Here is a 13740-nt window from a genome sequence, read left to right as displayed (position 1 = left end):
GTAATTTTAAATTTTTTATATATTCAACATATAAGTGAGAGAATACAGTATTTCTCTATCTGACTTATTTCACTTAGCTTAATGACGTCCAAGTTCACCCATGTTATTGAAAATATTAAATTTCCTTCTTTTTTTATGGCTCAATGATATCCCATTGTATACACATACCATATTTTCTTTATTCATTCATTTGTTGATGGACACTTAGGTTATTTCCATGCACTGACTACTGTGAACAATATTGCAATGAACATGAGTGTGCAGATACCTCTAAGAGATAGTGGTTTTGTTTCTTTTGGATATATACTCAGAAGTGGTGTTACTGGATCATTGTCTCTGTCTACAGATGATGTGATCTTATATAAAAAATCTTAAAGACTCTGGCCCCAAACCATTAGAACTAATAAATGAATTTAATAAAGTTGCAGGACACAAAATCAACATACCAAAAATTGTTACATGTCCATACATTAATAATGAGCTATCTAAAAGAGAAATTGAGAAAGCAATCCCATTTGGAACAGCATCAAAATCAGTAAAACAGGAATAAATTTAATCAAGGAGGCAAAGGACTTGTAAACTTAAAACTATAAAATGTTGGTAAAAGAAACTGAAGAAGACACAAATGAACGGAAAGCTATCCAGAGTTCTTAGATTGGAAGAATTAGTATTGTTAAAATACCCATACTATTCAAATTGATCTATAGATTTAATGTAATTCCTATTAACATTCCAATGTTTTTCATAGGAATAGAATAAAACCTTAAAATTTGTATGAAACCTCAAAATGCTAAATAGCCCAATAAATCTTGAGAAAGAACTAAGCTGGAAGAACCAGCTGATTCAAGCCATATTGCAAGTAGAAACACTGAACAATGGAATAAAATAGAGAGCCCAGAGACAAACCCACACACGTATGGTCAACTAATCCTTGATAAGGGCACCAAGAACACATGCTGGGGAAAGGCTTGTCTATTCAATAAATAGTTCTGGGAAAACTGAATATACACCTGAAAAAGATGAAACTAGACCCCTGTCTTACACCATAAAGAAAAACAACTCAAAATGGATTAAATACTTTAACTTAACACTTTAAATCATAAAATTCCCAGAAGAAAACATAAGGGTAAGCTCCTTCACATTGATCTTGGCAGTAATTTTTGGATTTGACACTAAAAAGCAAAGGAAACAAAAGCAAAAACAAGCTTCTGCACAACAAAGGGAACAATCAACAAAATGAAAAAGCAACCTAACAAAAGAAAATATCTGCTAGCCATGTATATAAAACGTAAGCCATGTAGAGGCTAATATCTAAAATATACAAGGAATTCATACAACTCAGTAGTAAAAAACAAAAATATTCTGATTAAACAATGGGCAACGGACTCGAGTAGATATTTCTAAAAAGTACATTAAATGATCCTCGACATTACTAATCATGAAGGAAATTCAGATAAAAACCACCTTGAGATATCAGCTCACACATAGTAGGATGTCTGTTACCAAAAAGACAAGAGTTAACAGATGTTGAAGGTTTAGAGGAAATGAAATCCTTGTACACTATTGGTATAAGTACTATGGAAAACAGTATTCAGGTTCCTCAAAAACTGAAAATAAGTCTATGACATATTTCAAAATAATTTTTCATATGGCAGAAGGTAAGTATGGTTTCTTATTTTTTTGATATAAATACCAAATTGTTCCAGAAAAAAAATTTTAAAGATATTCTCTCTCTCATTGAATTACTCAAGAAACTTTCTTAAAAAGAAAATCAATTGCCAATATATCTGTGGGTGTATTTCTGGACTTGATTCTGTTCTACTAATCTATATGTCGATCTTTATTCAAATACTGCCTGGTCTTTTTTTTTTTTTTTTTTTTTTTTTGGGTCTTTTTGTCTTTTCTAGGGCGGCACCCACGGCATAAGGAGGTTTCCAGGCTAGGGGGTCTAATTGGAGCTGTAGCTGCTGGTCTACGCCAGAGCCACAGCAATGAGGGACTTGGGCCTCATCTGTGACCTACACTACAGCTCATAGCAACGCCAGATCCTTAAGCCACTGAGTAAGGCCAGTGATCGAACCCGCAACCTCATGGTTCCTAGTCGGATTTGTTAACCACTGAGCCACAATGGGAACTCCTGCCTGGTCTTGATGATACATATTTTTTTTTTTATTTTCTTTTCCCACAGTACAGCAAGGGGGTCAGGTTATCCTTACATGTATACATTACAATTACATTTTTTCCCCCACCCTTTCTTCTGTTGCAACATGAGTATCTAGACATAGTTCTCAATGCTATTCAGCAGGATCTCCTTGTAAATCTATTCTAAGTTGTGTCTGATAAGCCCAAGCTCCCGATCCCTCCCACTCCCTCCCCCTCCCATCAGGCAGCCACAAGTCTCTTCTCCAAGTCCATGATTTCTTTTCTGAGGAGATGTTGATTGTGCTGGATATTAGATTCCAGTTATAAGTGATATCATATGGTATTTGCCTTTGTCTTTCTGGCTCATTTCACTCAGGATGAGATTCTCTAGTTCCATCCATGTTGCTGCAAATGGCATTATGTCATTCTTTTTTATGGCTGAGTAGTATTCCATTGTGTATATATACCACTTCTTCCTAATCCGATCATCTGTTGATGGACATTTAGGTTGTTTCCATGTCCTGGCTATTGTGAATAGTGCTCCAATGAACATGTGGGTGCATGTGTCCCTTTTAAGTAGAGTTTTCTCCGGATAGATGCCCAAGAGTGGGATTGCAGGGTCATATGGAAGTTCTATGTATAGATTTCTAAGGTATCTCCAAACTGTTCTCCATAGTGGCTGTACCAGTTTACATTCCCACCAACAGTGCAGGAGGGTTCCCTTTTCTCCACAGCCCCTCCAGCATTTGTTATTTGTGGATTTATTAATGATGGCCATTCTGACTGGTGTGAGGTGGTAGCTCATGGTAGTTTTGATTTGCATTTCTCTTATAATCAGCGATGTTGAGCATTTTTTCATGTGTTTGCTGGCCATCTGTATATCTTCTTTGGAGAAATGTCTATTCAGGTCTTTTGCCCATTTTTCCATTGATGATTGGTTTTTTTGCTGTTGACTTGTATAAGTTGCTTATATATTCTAGAGATTAAGCCCTTGTCAGTTGCATCATTTGAAACTATTTTCTCCCATTCTGTAAGTTGTCTTTTTGTTTTCTTTTTGGTTTCCTTTGCTGTGCAAAAGCTTTTCAGTTTGATGAGGTCCCATGGGTTTATTTTTGCTCTAATTTCTATTGCTTTGGGAGACTGACCTGAGAAAATATTCATGATGTTGATGTCAGAGAGTGTTTTGCCTATGTTTTCTTCTAGGAGTTTGATGGTGTCCTGTCATATATTTAAGTCTTTCAGCCAATTTGAGTTTATTTTTGTGCATGGTGTGAGGGTGTGTTCTAGTTTCATTGCTTTGCATGCAGCTTTCCAGGTTTCCCAGCAATGCTTGCTGAATAGACTTTCTTTTTCCCATTTGATGTTCTTGCCTCCCTTGTCAAAGATTAATTGACCATAGGTGTCCGGGTTTATTTCCGGATTCTCTATTCTGTTCCATTGGTCTGTCTGTCTGTTTTGGTACCAATACCACACTGTTTTGATGACTGTGGCTTTGTAATATTTCTTGAAGTCTGGGAGAGTTATGCCTCCTGCTTGGTTTTTGTTTCTCAGGATTGCTTTGGCGATTCTGGGTCTTTTGTGGTTCCATATAAATGTTTGGATTGTTTGTTCTAGTTCTGTGAAAAATGTCATGGGTAATTTGATAGGGATTGCATTGAATCTGTAGATTGCTTTGTTTGGGTAGTATGGCCATTTTTACAATATTGATTTTCCCAATCTAGGAGCATGGGATATCTTTCCATTTCTTTACATCTTCTTTGATTTCTTTGATTAAAGTTTTATAGTTCTTGGCATATAGGTCCTTTACCTCCTTGGTCAGGTGTATTCCGAGGTATTTGATTTTGTGAGGTACAATTTTAAAAGGTATCATATTTTTGTATTCCTTTTCTAATGTTTCATTGCTGGTATACAGAAATGCAACTGATTTCTGAATGTTAATCTTATATCCTGCCACTTTGCTGAATTTATTAATCAGTTCAAGGAGTTTTGGGGTTGAGTCCTTAGGGTTTTCTAGGTATAGTATCATGTCATCTGCATACAGTGACAGTTTGATCTCTTCCCTTCCTATATGGGTGCCTTTTATTTCTTTTGTTTGTCTAATTGCTGTGGCTAAGACTTCCAAAACTATGTTGAAGAGCAGTGGTGAGAGTGGGCATCCCTGTCTTGTTCCAGATTTGAGTGAGAAGGCTTTCAGTTTTTCCCCATTGAGGATTATATTTGCTGTGGGTTTATCATAAACGGCTTTGATTATATTCAGGAATGTTCCCTCTATACCCACTTTGGCGAGGGTCTTGATCATGAATGGATGTTGAACTTTGTCAAATGTTTTTTCTGCGTCTATTGAGATGATCATATGATTTTTGACTTTTTTTTTTGTTAATGTGGTGTATGATGCTGATTGATTTGCGTATGTTGAACCATCCTTGTGAACCTGGGATGAACTCAACCTTGTCATGGTGTATAATTTTTTTGGTATGTTGTTGGATTCGGTTGGCTAAGATTTTGTTGAGAATTTTTGCATCTATATTCATCAATGATATTGGGCGATAGTTTTCTTTTTTGGTGGTATCTCTGTCTGGTTTTGGAATGAGGGTGATGGTGGCCTCATAGAATGTCTTTGGGAGTATTCCTTCTTCTTCAACCTTTTGAAAGAGTTTAAGGAGGATGGGCACCAATTCCTCTGTATATGTTTGATAAAATTCCCCTGTGAAGCCATCTGGTCCTGGACTTTTATTTGTAGGGAGTGATTTTATGACCTCTTCAATTTCATTTCTAGTGATCGGTCTGTTCAGTTGGTCTGTTTCTACTTGATTCAGTTTCGGAAGGCTGTAAGATTCTAGAAAATTGTCCATTTCTTCCAGATTGTCAAACTTGTTGCCATACAGTTGTTCATAGTATTTTCTTATGGTTTTTTGTATTTCTGCTGTATCCGTTGTGATTTCTCCTTTTTCATTTCTAATTTTGGCTATTTGGGTTCTTTCTCTCCTCTTTTTAGTGAGTCTGGCCAGGGGTTTGTCAATTTTGTTCACCTTTTCAAAGAACCAGCTCTTGGTTTTATTAATTTTCTCTATTGTTTTTTGAGTCTCTATTTTATTTATTTCTTCTTTGATCTTTATAATTTCCTTCCTTCTGCTGACTTTAGGACTTTTTTGTTCTTCTTTTTCTAATTCATTTAGATGGAGGGTTAAGTTGTCAATTTGGGCTCTTTCTTCTTTTTTGAGAAAGGCCTGTATTGCTATAAATTTCCCTCTTAGCACTGCTTTCGCAGCATCCCATAGATTTTGAGAGGTTGTGTCTTCATTATCATTTGTTTCAAGGTAGTTTTTAATTTCCTTCTTGATTTCCTCATTGACCCATTGGTTTTTTAGTAGCATGTTGTTTAGTCTCCATGTAGTAGGCTTTTTCTCTTTCCTTTTCCCATGGTTGATTTCTAATTTCATGGCATTGTGGTCAGAGAAGATACTTGAGATGATTTCTACGCTCCTAAATTTATTGAGATTCGCTTTGTGTCCCAATATGTAGTCGATTCTTGAAAATGTTCCATGAGCATTTGAGAAGAATGTGTATTCTGATTTTTTTGGATGTAGTGTCCTGAAGATATCAATTAAGTCTAACTTTTCTATTGTTTCCTTTAGGATCTCTGTTGCTTTATTGGTTTTCTGTCTAGAGGATCTGTCCATTGATGTGAGGGGGGTATTAAGGTCTCCTACTATGATTGTATTCTTATCAATATCTCCCTTTATGTCTGTTAATATTTGTTGTATGTATCTGGGTGCTCCTATATTTGGGGCATATATGTTGACGATAGTAACATCCTCTCCTTGGATGGATCCCTTCATCATTAAATAGTGTCCTTCTTTGTCTTTCTTTATGTCTTTTGTTTTAAAGCCTATTTTGTCTGATATGAGCGTTGCAACTCCTGCTTTTCTGTCATGTCTATTGGCATGAAATATTTTTCCCCACCCCTTCACTTTCAATCTATATGTATCTTTTGTCCTAAGGTGAGTTTCTTGTAGGCAGCATATTGAAGGTTTTTGCCTTTTTATCCACTCAGCCACTCTGTGTCTTTTGATTGGGCTGTTCTGTCCATTGACATTTAAGGTGATAGTTGATAGATGATTATTTATTGCCCTTGAACCTCATGTTCCAGTTGATTCTATGGTTCTCCATTCTTCCTTTCTTTCTTTCTTTTTTTTTTTTTTTTTTGGTTGGATGGTCTCCTGTTATTATCTACTTGAGTGTATTTTTTTTTTCATTTTTTGCAAATGCAATATTTGGTTTTGGATTGTGGTTGCCCTGTTTTTTAAGTATGCTAACCCCTTCCCATAATTGTGTGTTTTAGCCTGATGGTCCTGTAAGTTCAAACACTTCATTACTATATTAAAATTAAGAAGAGAAACATACAAACAAACAAAAAGGGTTATTTACTTCCTAACATCCCTTGCCCACATTTTATGATTTTTATGACTCTTTTTTATTTTTTTCTTTTTAATTTTATTTTGTTTGAAGCATGTTCATGATTAAATCTCTATGCTGGCTTATTTGAGTGACTGCTCTTTGATTGCGGTTTCCTCAGTCCTAGTTCTTCCTCTTCTTCTTCTTTTTTTTTTTTTTCTTTTCTTTTTTCTTCCCTTTCCTTCCTTTCTTTTTGGTTTAGAGAAGCCCTTTCAATATTTCCTTTAACCTGGGTTTTGTGTTGCTGTATTCTTTAAGTTTTTGTTTGTTGGGAAAAATTTTTATTTCCCCTTCTATTTTAAATGATATTCTTGCTGGATAGAGTATTCTAGGTTGCATATTTTTTCCTTTTAGCACTTTAAATATCTCTTGCCATTCCCTCCTGGCCTGTAGTGTTTCTGTAGAGACATCAGCTGATATTCTTATGGGGGTTCCCTTGTAGGTAACATTCTGTTTTTCTCTTGCTGCCTTTAGGATCCTCTGTTTATCACTAACTTTTGCCATTTTTATTATGATGTGTCTTGGTGTGGGTCTGTTTGGGTTCAGTTTGTTTGGGGCCCTCTGTGCTTCTTGTATCTTGAACCCAGTATCCTTTAGATTTGGGAAGTTTCCATCAATAATTTCTTCAAATATATTTTCCATTCCCTTATCTTTTTCTACTCCTTCTGGAATTCCTATTATGCGTAGATTGGCCCGCTTTATATTATCCCATAGGTCTCTTATATTGCTTTCCAGTTTTTTGATTCGGTTTTCTGTCTGTTGACCGGATTGAGTGATTTCCATTATTCTATCTTCCATATCACTGATTCGTTCTTCTGCATTATTCATTCTTGTTTTTACTGCCCCTAGTTCAGTTTGCATCTCTGCAAATGAATGTTCTAGTTTTTCTTGGCTCCTCCTTATATTTTCTAGTTCCTTTCTGAGGGTATCTGCATTACTGTTCATATCTTCTCTTAATTCCTTCAGTATTTTCACTATTTCTCTTTTGAACTCCAGGTCTGTCTGACTGCAGAGATCTGTTTCATTGCTGACTGTTTTAGGTGAGTTCTCCTGTTGGTTTGACTGGGAGTGGTTTCTCAGCTTCTTCATCTTGCTTGTTGTTTTCTTTCTCCTGAGGGAGTTGTACTCTCCGTGATCGGGCAGTGTTTGCCTTGTCACTGCCGTGGAATATTTCCTGAGGGCTGGCGTTGTTGGTCAATCTTTTTTGAGGCAGTGTGGCTTTTCTGGAGTGTTGATGGGGCTAACAGTGTTTCTTTGAAGCAAAGGAGGGCTTCCTGAGGGCAGACAGGACTGGGAGGTCCACACCACAATAGTAGCAGATTTCACTTGGTCATGCAGATCTTGCTCTGGTGTTTTTAGGCTGTGGGGTTCTTGCAGGGGGTTGGCGGTGTTGGGCAGCTGCTCCTCAGGAGTGCAGCACCCCCTGGGTGCTGGAGCAGCTATCTGGGTCACTGAGAACCTAAGAGGCTCTTCCCTGGGGCAGCCCAACTCAGAAGGACAGCCTGAGAATGTAGGCGGATCTTTTCACAGTCTGGCCGAGCTTGTTGCAGCTTTTCTGTGCTGCAGGGGCTCTTCCAGGGGGCTGGTGGTGCTGAGCAGTTATTTCATGGGGGTGGGGCACCCCCTGGGGGCTTGGGCAGGTAGCAGGGCTGTTGGAAACCCAAGAGGCTCCTCCCCAGGGCAGCCTGACTCAGAAAAACCGTCTGAGATCTTTTCCCGACTTGGCCAGGCTTGTTGTGGCTTTTCTGGGCTGCAGGGGGTCCTGCCTGGAGCTGGCAGTCCTATGCAGCTGATCCACTAGAGCATCCCCTGGGGGCTTGGGCCGGTAGCAGGGCCGTTGGAAACCCAAGAGGCTCCTCCCCGGGGCCACCTGACTCAGAAAAACCAAACCGTCCGAGAATTAGGCCGATATATTCATGGCCTGGCTAAGCTTGTTCTAGCTTTTCTGGGCTGCAGACCTTTTCTCTGGGGCTGGTGGTGTTTGGTGCTGCTCTGCGGAAGTGTAGCCCCTCCAAAGGGCAAGCAGGCCTGTGCAGGGACAGCCCCTGTGGTGGTAGGCTTCCGGCAATTGTTGAGGCCAGCCGTCCTGGATGGCAGGCAGCCCCAGGTCCGGTGAGAGTGTAGAGGGTGGCGGGGGTGGGGGGAGGGGATGCACTGGGAAGCACAGCTTTCAGCTAGCTAGCGGGCCTGTGAGCTTGCTGTGGCGTGGTGGGTATTCTATGGGGACCCACCCCTTCTTCTCTCCCCTCCCCAGCACGGGCACAGACCAGGCTCTTCTCCCAGGTTCCCTCTGATGCGGCTTTCCACTTCCCCGCCCCTAGAGTATTGTTTCCTTCCTCTGCGACAGCTTTGTTTTCTAGTCTCCCAGGCAGTCTCTGCCCCATCAAATGGTTTCTAGACCTCCCAAGCAGTTTCCGCTCTGCCCTGCCCCCCCAGCCCAGGGACTAACCTTCGGAGGCGAGGTCTCGGTGCCCAGCCCCCACCCAGGCGTCCCCCAGCCCTTTCTCGGGGACTAACCTCTGGAGGCGAGGTCTCGGTGCCCAGCCCCCATCCAGGCGTCTCAATTTTTGGTGACTGTGCCCGTAGTTCAGATGGTCCATTCGGTTCTTGACCAGTTTTTCCGTACTCCAACTTACTGCTACACTCTTCTCTGCATCTGGAGATTCCTCTGGTTTGTTTGATCTTTCCCCCAGTAGGTGACTTTCCAGGGTGCGGGATCCCTTTCTCCTCCGCAGTTCCCTTTCGGGAGGGCCCGTCCCGCTCAGATTCACCTTCTCTCACTCTCCTCTTTTCTCCCGTTCTGCCCAGTAATGTCACGAACTTCTTGCCATTATTGGAGTTTAGGTTCCTCTGCCAGCGATTGGTTGCTGTTCTGTGCGAGTCATTTCTTCTGTAGATGTGCTTTTTTTGTTGTGTTTGTGGGAGAGGGCGAGTGTGTCCCCCTACTCGTCCGCCATCTTGTCCTCGATGATACATATTTATAATGTCTTCAAATGAGTTAGTGAGAGTCTTTAAACTTTGATCTTTTAGAAAATTATTTTGTGTATTTTGCGTTTTTGCATTTTCTTATGAAATGTAAATGTTTGCCAATTCATTTCTACCAAAAAAAGGCTTGCTGAAATTTCATTTTATACTTTGAGATAATTTTAGAGTTATAGAAACATTGTAAAAATAGTGCAGAAAGTTCTCTTATACCCTTCATTTAGAATTCTATTGTTATCATCTTATATAATCACAGAATAATTGTCAAAACTAAGAACCTAATCTTGATACAATACTATCAACTAAATTACAGAATAATTTTGGATTTCACCAGTGCTTCTACTAATGTGCTTTTCTCTTCAAGCTGCAAATCTGGATTCCATGTATATATACAATTCAGCAATAATGCATCTTGGTATTTAACCTAAAATAGTTGAAATTTATGTCCACACAAAAACCTGGACACAGATGTTTATAGCAATGTTATTAATAATTGTCAAAATTTATTAAATCATTTATTTAAATCATTATAGTATTCATGTAGTTTGCTCAAGTTATTCCAATGTAACTCTGAGAAACACATATTGGCTGCTATTCATTTCAACTGATTTCAGATTTTTTTTTTTGGCACCTTTTTCCTTTTGGCACCAGTAATTATTTAGGCTATTTTTTTATTTTTATTTTTTCCATTATAGTTGGTTTACAGTGTTCTTTCAGTTTCTACTGTACAGAAAAGTGACCCAGTCATACACATATATATATTCTTTTTCTCACATTATCCTCCATGATGTTCCATCACAAGTGACTAGATGACCTGACCAAGAAGGTGAAATACTTATATGCTGAGAACTATAAAACATTCATCAAGGAAATTAAAGAGGATTCAAAGAAATGGATATTCCATTTTCCTGGGGTGTAAGAATTAACATAGTAAAAATGGCCATTCTACCCAAAGCAATCTACAGATTCAATGCAATCCCTATCAAATTACCCATGATATTTTTCACAGAACTACAACCAACAATCCAAAAATTTATATGGAACCATAAAAGACCCAGAATTGCCACAGCAATCCTGAGAGGGAAAAAACAAAACAAACAAAAACAAAACAAAACAAAAAACAAGCATAAGGGATAATTCTCCCAGACTTAAGACAATATTACAAAGCTACAGTAATCAAGACACTGTGGTACTGGTACCAAAACAGACATACAGACCAATGGAACAGAATAGAGAACCTGGAAATAAACCCAGACACCTATGGTCAATTAATCTTCAACAAAGGAGGCATGATTATAAAATGGGAAAGTCTTTTCAGCAAGTGGTGCTGGGAAAATTGGACTGCACGTAATACAATGAAATTGGAACACACCCTCACACCAAGCACAAAAATAAAGTCAAAATGGCTTAAAGACCTAAAAAGACAAGACTTCATCAAACTCTTAGAAGAGAACACAGGCAAAAACCTTCTCTGACATCAACTGTACAGATGGTTTTTTTAGGTCAGTCTCCCAAGGCAGTAGAAATAAAAGCAAAAATAAACCAATGGGACCTAATCAAATTGACACACTTTTGCACAGCAAAGAAAACCCTAAAAACAAGAAACAAAAAACAAAAAAAGACAACCTACAGAATGGGAGAAAATAGTTTCAAACAATGTAACTTACAAGAGCTTAATCTCTAAAATATACAAACAACTTATACAACTCAAAAGCAAAAAAAGTCAACAACCTGATTAAAAAATGGGCAAAGGACCTGAATAGACATTTCTCCAAAGAAGATGGGTGGGGCCGGATTTTCCCAGGATGGCCACCTCCAGAGAAATGCTCGCTCATGAATATTCCTGAGAGCTTTGCCTCTAGAGTCCTTCCCTAGCAATGAGCCATAGTCACCCCCTGTTTTCCCAGGAAATCTTCTGAGAACTGCAGTCATGTCTGACCCAGATTCCTGTGGAGACTTTGCTTTGCCCTGGGACTCAGTGCATATGAAAATCTGTGTGTGCCTTTCAAGAATGGGGTCTCCATTTCCCCCAGTTCCGTGGAGCTCCTGTGCACAAGCCCCACTGGCCTTCAATGCCAGATGCTCCAGGGGCTCTTTCTCCTAGGGCCAGATCTCTAGGCTTGGGGATTTGACATAGGGCTCAGAATGCTCATTGCTTTAGGTTATTGAATCTTTAGGAATAATATCTATAAGGCTTTGGACTATGGTTTGAAGGAGAATAAAAAAAGGGAATTGAGCTCTCCCCTGGAGCAGCTCATTGATGGCAAGGCCAACATGGCAGAAGCTAATGGCAGCAATGATGAGAGATATGAGGCTGTGGAGGAAGGTCTGGAGGAGGGACAACGGTGAAAAGAGAAAAACCTCAGCTCTCTGGTTGTATAGAGATGTCATGAAGTTATGTGCCGCTCACCTCCCAACTGAATCAGAAGCACCAAATCATTATCAGGCAGTATGTCAGACCTTGTTTGCAGAGAAAATGGAGCTGCATACATTTCTGGCTAAAAAGTACAAAAGAGAATATGAAGAATATTCAAGAAATGGAGAAGATTGATGAATCTAACACAGACCTGGAGGAGCTGAAAAATGCTGACTGGGCTTCATCCTGGGTGCAGGTGATGAGGGATCTGCATAATGGAGAAGGTCCAAGAGTGGCAGTACAACCCTCTGCCCATTGAGTATCAGCTTACCCCTTACGAAATGCTAATGGATGACATCAGATCCAAAAGATACACCTTGTGAAAAGTGATGGTGAATGGTAATATTCCTTCTCAATTACAAAAAAAAGTGCTCATGAAATCATGAGATCATCAGATCAAGACCTCCTCTGAATGCAGCCTCAGCCAGAAAACTGAAACCTACCCCACCGTGGCCTTGGAGGCTCCATGAAAAGATACTGGAGGAAATCAAGGCAGAGAGAAAGCTGCAGTCGGTCTCACCAGCAGATGTACAGTTAGATATTACTACCCCTGAATCTCTGAAGAGTGCTATGGAGTCATCGATGGTGAACGGAGGGTCACAATCAAAAGAAATTGGGCCCATTGCCCCACAGCAGGTGCCTGTGCAGCAGAGAAAACTCCTCAAAACACCGACTCTGGCCAAACCTTTCTAGAGGCTGTGTTCTAGAGGAAGGACCCTCCAAAGTTCCTGCCCATATCCTCCACACCCCAGCCAGAGAGACAGCAGCCACTCCAGAGAGGACACCCATCAAGTGAGGCAGTTCCTGCCCCCATCCAGGTGGAGCTCCTGGTTGCTTGAGGAGTTCTGCTTCCCAGTGGAGTACCTGGCACTGACTGTGGAGGAGGTGATGCATATCCATCAGGTCCTGGTGAAGGCAGAGCTGGAAAAATACCAGCAGTATAAAGATTTCTACACTGCTTTGAAAAAAAAAAAAAGCTCTGCTTTTGTTGTCCAACCAGGAGATTTTCCTTCTTCACCTGGTCTTATACCTGTCAGTTCTGTAAGAGGCCGGTTTGTTCACAGTGTTGCAAGAAGATGCAGCTGCCCTCCAAGCCATACTCCACCCTTCCTATCTTTTCATTGGGACCTTATGCCTTGCACAGAGGGAAAGTTGTCTGAGGCCAGAAAAGCCCTCCACTGGCCACCATCAACAACTTTGGAGCATTGCCAGATTGTTCTCAAAATCCAAGTCTGTGGACAAATCAGATGAAGACCTAAATTCCCAAAGAGCTGATGGAGGACTGGAGTGCCATGGAGGTGTGTGTAGACTGTGAAAAATTCATTTTGGAGATTGTCAGTTCAAGCTGGCATAGCCTCGTGTTGGCCAACAATAAAGCCTGATTGAAAAGGAAAACCCAATCTTTTTCCATGGCTTTTGTAGGCCCCTTGGAGTACTGGTCCCCAGAAAGGACCATCAGCAAGGTCTGAGCACTGCCCTGTGCTCGATGGCCTTGGCGGAGGACACTAGCTGGCCTGGCTCAGCCTTAGGCTTGAGGTTGCATCAGGGCAGGTTTTTGCTGCATCACCTTACTCCACAGACTGAGTACTGTCTTCACCTCAATGGCACATAACAGGCCAGCCAGTGGCTCGTCCACTCTGAGAGAGGACAGTGGTTTGAAACTTGCTTTTGTGTGTGTGTGTGTCTGTGTGTATGTATTTGGAGGCAAAATATTTTTGCTTAGTTCAGTTCTTTACTGCTCCTCA

The 13740-nt window shown here is 40.3% G+C and overlaps 1 pseudogene; it reads left to right on the top strand.

Annotated features, from left to right (window-relative positions):
* The window catches only part of LOC100521341, a 166503-nt pseudogene extending 153039 nt beyond the window's left edge, over window positions 1-13464 (top strand).

This window comes from Sus scrofa, chromosome 15, assembly GCF_000003025.6.
Source record: "Sus scrofa isolate TJ Tabasco breed Duroc chromosome 15, Sscrofa11.1, whole genome shotgun sequence".
Taxonomy (NCBI): domain Eukaryota; kingdom Metazoa; phylum Chordata; class Mammalia; order Artiodactyla; family Suidae; genus Sus; species Sus scrofa.
Note: the sequence above shows the minus strand (reverse complement) of the source record. Positions and strands in the feature narration are given on the sequence as shown.